Here is an 11,751-nt window from a genome sequence, read left to right as displayed (position 1 = left end):
TGGACTTTCTAAGTAACATGAATGTGTAAAATAGGTGTAAATTAAAATATTAAAAATTCAGGTTGATTCATTTGGGTGAATAATTCAAATGTGACACTTCATAGCTGTGTACTCCTAGAAAATTCTCATTAGGCCTGAGTAAAAGTGCTCTAATGTACATAGTATTATGTATGTGGTCATAAAAGATCTTCAGGTTGGGAGACTTATTTTCTTTTTCTTGTGAGACTTTGCCACTGCACCCTAACCCATTTATATTGCAATGTAGAATTCTTTATAGCTATATGAGAACTTAAATAGCAGCAAGTCCAGTTGCTCACTTCAAAGATGAGAAATAAACAAAATGCAGTAAAGTAGTCTTTTTGGGTTAAATCTTTCTGAAAATGTACTTTAAAAATCTCAACCCAAGAAAATGTTTATAAGGGCTTTAGTCACTTGGGTCTAACCTCAGAGGCCTGTAAGAAAATGCATTTTTGGCCAGGCGCGGTGGCTCACACCTGTAATCCCAGCACTTTGGGAGGCCGAGGCAGGCGGATCACGAGGTCAGGAGATCAAGACCACCCTGGCTAACACAGTGAAACCCCGTCTCTACTAAAAATACAAAAATTAGCCGGGCATGGTGGCGGGCGCCTGTAGTCCCAGCTACTCGGGAGGCTGAGGCAGGAGAATGGCGTGAACCTGGGAGGAAGAGCTTGCAGTGAGCCAAGATCGCGCCACTGCACTCCAGCCTGGGCAACAGAGCGAGACTCCACCTCAAAAAAAAAAAAAAAAAAGAAAGAAAAGAAAATGCATTTTTGTCAGGAAGCAACAGGAAATATGATGCAAAAGACTGCATGTTTGTCTCCCCCAACAGACTGAATTCATCAAACAAAAGTACCATGTTCCATTATCTTTACACCTTTAATGATGTACATAATAGACATTAAATAAGCATGAAAAGAATAAACTGTCCCACAGGAGAGATATACCAAACATTCCTCCTGCCCACCCCATTTCAAGAACAATTTGTCACATCTTCCACATAATTCTCCCCAGTTATGCATTGTGTCAGCCCCAGATACCAAATATTATGCATAAATTAAATACTGTAGAACTATTTTTAGTAGCACAGACCACTACACGTAGTTGGTGGTCTTGACTAGCTGCTGAATTAATTTCTGCCAGTGCATAAAGAGAATATACAGAAGACAGCACAGAGTTGAAAAATATCCATTTACTTATCAGTGCCCAACTGTGGGTACTGCACATAAAACCATTCTCTTTAAAAAGAATATTCTCTAAATGCATAAAGATCTTGGAATTTAGTTGGGTTTACCTTATCCCTCATAATAAAAAAATCATTATCTCAGTTCTTATGCACTGATTATGGTAAACCATCCTAAATTGTGCAGTAGGCATTGTCTTTTTTGCCTATGAATTACATTTTATCTTGCTATCATTGGTTTGTTGGGTGAACTATTAAGAGCTTATTGCTATTCAGACATAAATGATAGCTTTGACCACCCTATTTTACCCACCCTAAAATGTATTTTTATGCTAAAGCTATCCAACTGAGTGATTTTAAATATATTTATTATATATATAATATATGATTATATGGAAGTTAATATGGTTATGTCAATAAGTAGTTTGTAACTGCCAAGGAAATATTATTTTTTAAAGTTTTTTCACTGTTTTTAATAGAGGGGCAATAGTTCCTGTAAGAATCTCTAAGCAGTTTTACAGAGAATAATTTCACTAACCATTGTAGTATGCTTCTCTGAAAATGAGATTCTTAAAGGAGTGAGATTTTGGCAGACTGCACTGAGGGTGGTGATGAACTCTGGGAGGTAAAGACCTGACCCTCCCCATACTGCTCAGACTGGGAAACTTTTATACTTGTCTCTACAACTGTTCCAATATATGAAGGCACACTTCACCTAGTATATGCAGACTTAGAGCATGTATGTTCAATATATGAATGCACATTTCACCTAGCATGCGCAGACTTACTACCAGCAAGAGTAACCACTAAGGGGGCTTTGAAGCATCAATCTTAATGTAGTTCAAGTTCTGCCAAGTGAAAAACCTAAAGATTTGAAGGACCACAGCAGATGCTGTTGCCATACTCCCTCCCATATCCCCTCAGCCTCAACTCTGAGTTCCTGTAGCTGTCATGGACAATGGGCACATTGATAACTTCCCACCTCAAATACCCTTCCCTATCTCTCCACCTGTGGGCTCTCTCTCACCTATGAGAGATTGCTTAGGCTACTTGCGTGCACAGCTGGCAGTGTAAAATTCTTAACTTTATTCCACTTTGGATGTGCTTTGCAGTTCCTATTCCTGCTAATATGGTGCAAAGCTACTATAAGCAAGGTTCTCTCAATCCATACTTGTAAGGAATCTGGAAGTGCTAGGAATTCAACACAAAGAGCAACCCTCAACCAATGAGGAGAGGGAGTAGGTAGACAAATACCACAATTTCCTTGTTCCTCAGCAGAACAAGTCTAAGTTCTTGAGTGTGTCCCCCGCTAGACGGAACCCTATTGCCTACACAGGTAATCCACCTCTATGAATGCACCCTCAAGTGGCTTTTCTCCTGAGAAAAGAAAAATAGCTCAGAGCTGTCTAAGCCACCTGGGGTATACAAAATTTACCAGGCACTAAGAAACATGGTTCAGTCCAGCTCCTGAACCCATGCCTGGAGGCAATTGTTTAAAAGCATTTTTTTCATGACTAGTGGTCTCACCCAGAATCTTCCAATTCCTGGAATATGTGATACAAAGAACAATGTACAGCCAACCAATAGCTTTAGTAATCTTCATGTAAATCTTGGTAAACAACTTAGGAACTGCCTCTTCTTTTTCCTTAAAAACCCACTTGTAAAGGCTGCTAACCAAAATGTATATCCTGGGCAACTTGAATCTATGCTCCTGAGTGGCCCTTCTCAAACTTTAGACTTGAATACACTCTCTTTGAACTAGATTTTGACCTTTTTGTTTGTTCTAGGTCCATACTCCCTGTCTTCACTCACTTTCTTAGTTCCTTCCTTTGTGCATCCTGGAATCCCCCCAGATAAACTACCCACCTCCAAGTACTGCTTTCTGGTTCTGCTTTTGAGGGATCATAACTAAGACAAAACCTTCCTTCAAAGTCAGCGGTAATGGGCAAATTTAAGGGAGTTAATGGGGTTAACTATTAAGTTAGTAGGGTTAGTGGAGAGAGAAGGGGAGGAAGAAAGAAGTGTCACCTTTTACTTAGCTGAAAATATGTTCCAGTCATGATATTCACAAATGTACCTCTTATGCTAGGAAGACCTTATAAAAGACATATTCTCCATTTTCAAATGATGGCTGTTTTCAGCACAGTTTCTGGGGCTATATCTCCACTGACATTTTCCTTATGATATTTGATTTTCAGTAACTAGGTATGTCTATGGACTCCACCCTTTGTTTTTTCTGATAAAGCTTACAGATTTACTAGTGATATTTCCACGCTGCTTTGCCTCTCACTGTCTCCAGCTACTATCAGTCTGGCTGATAGTAACTGTTACGTATACGAGTGAAAGAAGGAAAGCATAGAGAGAAAGGAAGAAAAGAAGAAAATATAGCAATGCTTTAAAACGCATTAGGTGATAAGCCATGCAGTTCTAAAGAGTAACTATGATTCATTTTGTATACATGAGTTATAGTATTTGCAAATTCCTGGGTTATCTGTAATTCTTAGCAATAAGCCTAGATATTCCTTAAGGTCAAGTGAGAAAATAAGTTTGACACATCAGAAACTCAGGAAAAGTACTGAGGCCTGAGGAGCATTCTTCAAAGGAAATTAGTCTGAACACTAAAACGTTCAGTACAGGAAGTCAGAACAAGGCATTCCAAGTTCTTAGCAGAATGGCTTAGTTTGGGGATTATTTTACTCTCTTACATGGAGAAACAAAGAATTCAGAAATCAAATGTGCATAAAGAAAAACAGAATACTTGAATTTTTTGGTCCAACAAAAACATAATACATGAAGATGAAACTAATGGTGAGAAAGCTTATGAAAATTAAAGTAGTAAATAATTTAGTTCTCACCAGAGATTGTCTTGAACTGACTTGTTTAATATGTTTCTGAAGACGTTATTTCTTTCTCCAGCCTCCTCAAAATAAAACAAAATAAAGAGGAAAATAATCAATATTGAAATGTTTGTGTTTTTTATTTGTTTATACCACTCTCTCCAAGTCATGTTTTTACAAAGGGACTGATTGTGGAAAATGTTTTATGAAAATATTTTCTGTAGATTCTAGTCCAATCACCTTGGAATGTGTCTGATCTTTTACTTCGTACCTCAAGAATGTAATCTTCTTAATTTTCTTTCCAAGACAAGCAAGCTTTCATTTAGTTGAGGAACTACAATAAGGAATGCATCCAGGCTAGAATTTCAAACCATTGAGCTCCTGGCAACTTGCCCTTCCTTGTCATTTCTTTGACTCTTTCTCCCCTCCTACCTGTCTCTTTTTCACTCCCACATACCCTCAGCCCCTCTCTCTCCTCCATGGGAGCAACATGGTTGCTAATTGGAATGATGGGAAGGCTTTGAAGTCACTCAGGTATAATAATTTGCTTTCTATTTTTAAAAACAGATCTACTAGTAAAATAATCAAGTGTCAGGAAAAGTGGTATAATCAAATGTGCTTTGTGTCTCTTTCAGAGAACAAATAAATTTTTCCTTCTACAATAATGAGTATTAAGTGGAAATGATTTAGAGATTTGGAATAAACCTCATCTCTATCCCCAAATTCTTGGCCTTGAAATATTGACGGTTGATCAGAAATGCACAGAGGATCGGCGAGCTCCAGCTGGCCAAGCTCAGAAAGAATGCCAGGAAGCTTAATGTGGAGGCTTAGTCCCAGGAACAGCAGTGCCTTAGGTCCCTTTTCAATGTTCAGGTCACAAACAAGATCCTGCACAGTCTGCATTATATTCACAAGCTATAATATTTTAATCATTCTTTGCTGCTTCTCTACTTGGTTGGAATGGATGTGGATGAGTAGAAATTGAAGTGATAAAGATTAAAGTAGGCCAGCACAGTGGCTCATGCCTGTAATCCCAACACTTTGGGAGGCCAAGGCAGGCGGATCCCTTGAGGCCAGGAGTTTGAGATCAGCCTGGCCAACATGGTGAAACCCCATCACTGCTAAAAATACAAAAATCAGCCAGGTATGGTGGCATGTGCCTGTAATCCCAGCTACTCAGGAGGCTAAAGTAAGAGAATCGCTTGAACCAGGAAGGCAGAGGTTGCAGTGAGCTGAGATTGTACCACTGCACTCCAGGCTGGGTGACAGAGCAAGACTCTGTCTCAAAAAAAAAAAAGATTGAAGTAAATATCTTTTCAAAACCCAGTAGAAAAAGAACAGCTGTTTTTATTACAAATAGAAAAGGCTATTCCTAGCAATACAAAAAGAAAAGACTGTTTTATATTTGTAAATATGTACACCAAAGCTTCTCACTCCAGATGCCACTTGGTCTTGGAAATTGGGTCACAGTGATCCTCTGGTAGTCATTTTCAAAAATGATGACTGCTGAAATCAAGTTCTATATACCATGCCTTGTGAGGTATGGTATATTCCCAAAGTAATTCAAGCAAAATCTCATGATCTCAGGTACATTCATGACAAAGACTCTGTTCTTGACCAAACCCTAGTATGACTTCTAGCAGATTAAGATTTTGTCCCTACAATGACCTCAGCTCCCTCTTAAAATGCCTGCCTGTGAACGCTTGCAATTATAAATCCTTTCTCTGCCCTTGAGATATAAATCTTCTACCATGCAAAACTGTCTCCTCAAGGACCTGAGAGCCATCTCTCTGAAATGCAAACATTAGGGAGATAACTCTTCCTCTCAGTGTGAAGGTAAGAGCCTAACATCTGCAGCCCCTTGCCCCAGTTTGCACAACTTCCCCTGTCATAAAGATGTAAGAAGTTTGTTTCTCCTCCAGATAAGCACCAAGTAGCAAACCTAGATAGCCTAGCGACACAGACCATATGCCCCTTAACACTCATCAGTGTCTTTCCTTCAGCACACCCCAGTATTTAAAAAGTGTCCCACCTTTTGTTGCAGCAGAGTTGAGCTCAGGTTACATTGGCTATTCTCCCCTATTACAAGAGTACTGAATAAAATCTGTCTTTACCACCTTTAACCACCATCTGGTTTTGTCTGTCTTTGACATCAGCTGGCATTCAATAAAGGAAACAGTAACTACTCTAGACATTTCAAACAGAAAGAATTTAAATGCAGGTAATTAGGTACTTACAAAATTATTGGAAGAATTAGAGATAGGGTTACTAAGTTTACTGTCCAAACTAAGCAGTTTTTTTTTTTTTGGCGGGGGGGGGGTGTTGTTATCTTTTAACTGTCATTTTATAGCTCCCCACCGCAGCTGCCCCACACCCTTCCCTTCAATGATGATGTTTGCAGGCTTCAAGGGGACCAGGAAACAAAGCTGGGGCCTGGCAGCCCCACTACACTGCAAAGCCGGGGAGAACAAGTCACAATTACAAATTATCACAACAATTAGCACCTGTACTTGGGGGCTCTGCATATTGAGGAGGCCCCAGCTCCTCATTGCACAGGGGTCTATTTGGCATTGACCTTGCTCTGGAGACGATGATATTCCTTCAGCCTGAGGGAATTGATGTTGATGAAACCGGTGGCATCAATTGGCTCATAGTTACCCTGCACGTTCATACTCACCAGCTTCTCATTGTAGAGAGACAGCGGGGACTCCCGGCCGAGGATGTACACCTGGCCCTTGAAGGCAGACACCTGCACTTTCCCTTCCACTGGCTCCTGGGACTTGGCGAAGCAGTGGCCGGCAAATTCACACTCAGTGCTGTGCCAGAAACCGGTATATACCAGCTCAGCAAATTTCAAGCCCAGGCCTTGTTTGATTTTGCGCACTTCCCAGTCCATGGTGAAGGCCTTGATGTCTAAATGAGCGTGGTAAAGGATGGTGCCTGCCGGGGCCTCCTAGATACCTCGAGACTTCATTCCAATGAAGCGGTTCTCCACGATGTCGGTACGGCCCACGCAGTGCTTGCCCGCGACTTCGTTCAGGTACATGAGATGCTCCAAGGAGGTCTGGTAGGTGAAGCCATCCTTGATGTCAGTCACCTTCACGGGGACCCCTTTTTTAACTCAATTTCGAGAATGTCAGGGGTGTTGGGGGCAGGGTCCTGGGTCTTCGCGTAGAGACCTGGAGGCGCTTGGTTCTTGGGATTCTCCAGGATTCCAGCCTCGTAGCTGATGTGCATGAGGTTCTTGTCCATGCTCCACAGGTTCTTGGGAGTGACCAGGATGGGAATCCCGTGATGCTTTGCGTATTCCACCAGGTCATTGCGGCCCTTGAACCGGTTGTAGAACTCAGGCATCCTCCAGGGAGCAATGACCTTTATCTGGGGAGCCAGCGAGTAGCAGATGAGCTCAAACTGGACCTGATCGCTCCCCTTTCCCGTGGCGCCATGGGACACATACTTGGCCCCCTCCCAGTGGGCGATTTCCACTTGTTTGCCGGCGATGCAGGGCCTGGTGAGAGAAGTGCCCAGGAGGTAGCCGTCCTCATACAGTGTGCTGAACTGGATGGCTGGCCAGATGAACTCCTCCACAAACCCCCTGCTGACATCCTCAATGAACACCTTTTTGGCCCCAAGCTTCAATGCTTTTTCCTGGTTTCCCTGAAGTCTTCCTTCTGGCCCAACGTTGGCCAGGTAGGCAATGACGTCATAGCCTTGTTCCTTCGGCTACACGAGGATGCAGGAGGTGTCCAGGCTGCCACTGTAGGCCAGAACCAGGGAGCCTTTGCTGGACATAGCATCTGGGATTGGAGGCGCTTGTTCCCAGCGTCTGGAATCTGTCTTCACGGTGCAGTGAACCACTCGGGCCCCAGCAGTGGTGGCAAGCGACAGAGCAGGGCCACTAAGAGCAGGTTTTAGAGTGAAGAGGACTGGTGCAATGGGTAGAAAGCAGGCCTATCCCAAGCATATGGAACAAACTAAGTCAGGCAGCCACTACTGTATCAAAGTCACACCAGTTAGCTGGTATTCAGAGTTTTGGAGCTGCTGCTCCCACTGCTGCGGCCGCATCCCAGAAAGCCTCACACCCACAAAGCTGGAGCCTAGAAAGGGAAAGGCTGAGGCCAGCCATGTCAACCTGCAGCCAGAGCACGCCTGTCAGGAAGACAACCCCCTCTTCTTCTACCTCCCCACTCTGTTCAAGGGCTTCTCATCAGCAGGACCTGATTCATGTCCAGACCCCTCCCTGCAACTGAGACTGGAACCATCACTGACAGTTTTTCATCCTTTCCACAAAGAAGGAAGATGAAATGCAAGTTCTACCATCCTCTCCTTTTCCAGGCTATTTGGCCTTGATTTCACACCGGAAAATAGGTCTCTGCTCTGTCAAAACTCTAAAAAATGTGAGGTACTGAGACTTCCCAAATCTCTTCAAGATTGTCTGAATGATATCTGGAAAGTCTGACCCAGGACTATTCACTTTTTCTACCTGTTGTTAAATGCTGGTCCCAATTCTACTTCCAGTAAGAAGGAGGCAAAAATGATGAAGAGGTAAGTGTTTTTTGCCCCGAATCTCTATTAACAATCAATGCATTAACACTTTTTCCAAACAGTAGTTGAAGCTGTTCTCTAAAGTTTTGATGATAAAAGCATAAAGGATCTAATGTGGTCAAGAGCAGGGCTGCCTACAGAGCTATGAATGCAGTGGTTGGGTTTATGTTTCAGTGACTGTGTTGTGGAATACTTAGTTACTTGGTTTGTCCTTTGGATGTGGCTGTGACAGACAAGTAACTTCAGGTAGCATTTATCTGGAAAGAGACAGAAGGAGAGAAAGAGAAAAATGGAGAAAATTAGAGTCAGTAACAGAAAAAGACATAAACATTCAGAAAGTTACAGAGAGACAAAGACACAGGCACCCCACCCTATTACCATGAGATACAGGCACTGTGTATGAGTGTACACAGACACATACACCCTGAATGTTTCTGATGGTTTAAGACCATTCCCCTAGTGCTGTCCTTTGATAGAGTTCTCATGAGATCTGGTTGTTTGAAACTGTGTAGCACCTCCCCCTTCTCTCTCTCTCTCTCTCTCTGTCTCTCTCTCTCTCTCTGTCTCTCTCTCTCTCTCTCTGTCTCTCTCTCTCTCTCTGTCTCTCTCTCTCTCTCTGTCTCTCTCTCTCTCTGTCTCTCTCTCTCTGTCTCTCTCTCTCTCTCTCTGTCTCTCTCTCTCTCTCTCTCTCTGTCTCTCTCTCTCTCTCTCTTTCCCTCGCCACCATGTGAAGGTATGCTTGCTTCCCCTTCGCCTTCCACCATGATTGTATAAGTTTCCTGAGGCCTCCACAGTCTTCTGTACAGCCTGTGGAACTGTGAGTCAATTAAACCTCTTTTCTTTCTAAATTACCCAGTCTTAGGTAGTTCTTTATAACAGTGTAAGAACGAATACAGAAAATTGGTAACGAGAATGTACGTGTATATATGTGTGTGTAATGTATCTTTCACTGGGTCTGTATAAAATTAGGAAAAGATTGGAAAGGATAGGCACAAAAGGTACTATGAAAAATGGAGTTGAATGAGAGGGGAAAAGTCATGTTTTTATATATTTTCATTTCAAAAGTAGTAATTTTTACAATAATTAGGATGGTAATTTTAGCTACATCTATGAGGCTTTCATTTGTAAACTGAATAAAATATTTGACTTCACTTCTTTCTACCATAAATACATTTTTTCAATTAGCCCACATATTCTTTAGTTTATACCTCTATTTTTTACATCATAGTCACTAAATAAATATTTGTTGAATAAATAAATGGCCATTCTCTATCTTTTATTTGTCTGTGAGACTCTTTTCCTGTTTAAGTGTACTAACTAGTTTTGATTTCTATTGAGTTTGTTAACACTAATTATTTATCAAATTTTTCAAGATTGTTTTTTAATTACTTTCATTGATCTAGGGATTTAGCTACCTCTCAATTCCCCTTCTCCCTCCTACCTTCCATCTCTTCTCCACCGCCACCCTGGAAAGCAAGATTTGTTGGCATATTCTGTCTGTGTGCTCATTTTTAACCATTGATTTAAATATCATATTATAAGAAATGAATACTTTTCAAATGTGCAGTGTAATTATGTGAGACTACTTGAAGAACTGTTTCATGAATTTGAAGACTAAATTATTGAACTTGATCATATCATATGTTTTATTATTCTAGGTAAAAAATAATTCCCCAATTAACCAGAAGGGGAAAAGATTAATTTAGTTGTGAAAATACAGAATTACACTTCTATAATTTTTAAAAAATGTGTTAGATCAGGCAAATTTGCACATCAAGTGTTTTTTCTATAGTGATAGTCAAAACTTTCTTGCTCACAGCCTATTTACTCACTGCCTATTTAAAGTCCCTATTTCTTAAATTCAGACTAATGTGTTTGGTTTATGATAAGTCTACAATCAAACTGACAATAAAGACTGTTTATGCTTCTCTGCAGAAAATCTGGCTGGGTTTATCTAAGTGACCTACAGGGAGAAAGATTTCACAGGTGGAGTTTTGTTGTTGTTTATAACTTCTAATTATGCTCCCTGAATCATCTAAAGACTAGAAGGAAAACTAAACTGCGTTCTTTAAGTGCCTAAGGTGTGTGAGCTACTTGACATACACTATTTCATTTAATTCTAACAACATACTATTAAACAGCTGCTATTATATCCATTTTAAAGATGAGAAAACTGAGGCTTAGAAAGAGTAATACTGGTTGAGCACCCCAGTCCAAAAATTTCAAATCTGAAATTCTCCAAAATTTGAAATCTTTTGAGCACTGGCATTATGTCACAAGTGGAAAATTTCACACCTGGCCTCATGTGACAGGTTACAGTCAAAACTCTGTTTCATGCACAAAATTATTTTAAAATATTGTCTAAAATTACCTGCAGACCACGTGTATAAGATATATAGGAAATATAAATAAATTTTGTGATCAGATTTGGGTCCCATCCCTGAGATAGCTCATAATGTATATGCAAATATTCCAAACTGAAAAAATCTGACATCCAAAACGCTTGTGGTCACAAGCACTTTGGATAAGGGATACTCAGCCTGTAACTTAACCAAGATCTCACAGACAGTAAATGTCAAATCCAAGCCCCAACCCAGGTCTATCTAACTCCAAAGTTTCTGCTTCTTTACCAAAAGGCGCCCCCTATGAAGTCTTAAATGTTGCTCAAATAAGAAAATTATTGCATGAATCGTCAAATAGGTCTCAGTTTTACCTTCTCATATTTCATAACAATCAAATTTCACAACTATCATCTTAAATACAATAGGATTTATCCTTACTTAAATACAAAACTTAATTATTTCTCTTTACAGTAGACCTTGTTTTTGTCTATAGAAATTCTCTGCTCACTGGAAAAAGAGGCAGTGAGAAGAGACCCATGCTGCAATTTAATTACGTTCACTTGTCTTCAGGATTTTTCTTGGCAATTTAAAATGAGCTAATAATGCAAACCAATTAACAAACCAAATGAGATCACACTCAGACAGCTAAGCTACCGGTAAATACAAATATTACTAATTAGGGTTTTAATTAGAATAAACTTTAAACCAAAGAAGGTATGAAGATAAACATACCAAGCACAGGTTAACATCAAAACAAACAACTATTTTGGCAGAAAGTATATAAGTGTGCAGGTAACTTCTGCAAAGTCTTATATGCCACCCCATA

The 11,751-nt window shown here is 40.5% G+C and overlaps 1 pseudogene; it reads right to left on the bottom strand.

Moving 5' to 3' along the window:
- Positions 1-6,503: 6,503 nt before the first annotated feature.
- On the bottom strand, positions 6,504-9,595 carry LOC100457379 (argininosuccinate synthase-like; annotated as a pseudogene).
- Positions 9,596-11,751: the final 2,156 nt, after the last annotated feature.

Source organism: Pongo abelii, chromosome 10 (genome assembly GCF_028885655.2).
Source record: "Pongo abelii isolate AG06213 chromosome 10, NHGRI_mPonAbe1-v2.0_pri, whole genome shotgun sequence".
Taxonomy (NCBI): domain Eukaryota; kingdom Metazoa; phylum Chordata; class Mammalia; order Primates; family Hominidae; genus Pongo; species Pongo abelii.
The sequence above is the reverse complement of the archived record's forward strand: the minus strand, read 5'-3'. Positions and strand labels throughout refer to the sequence as shown.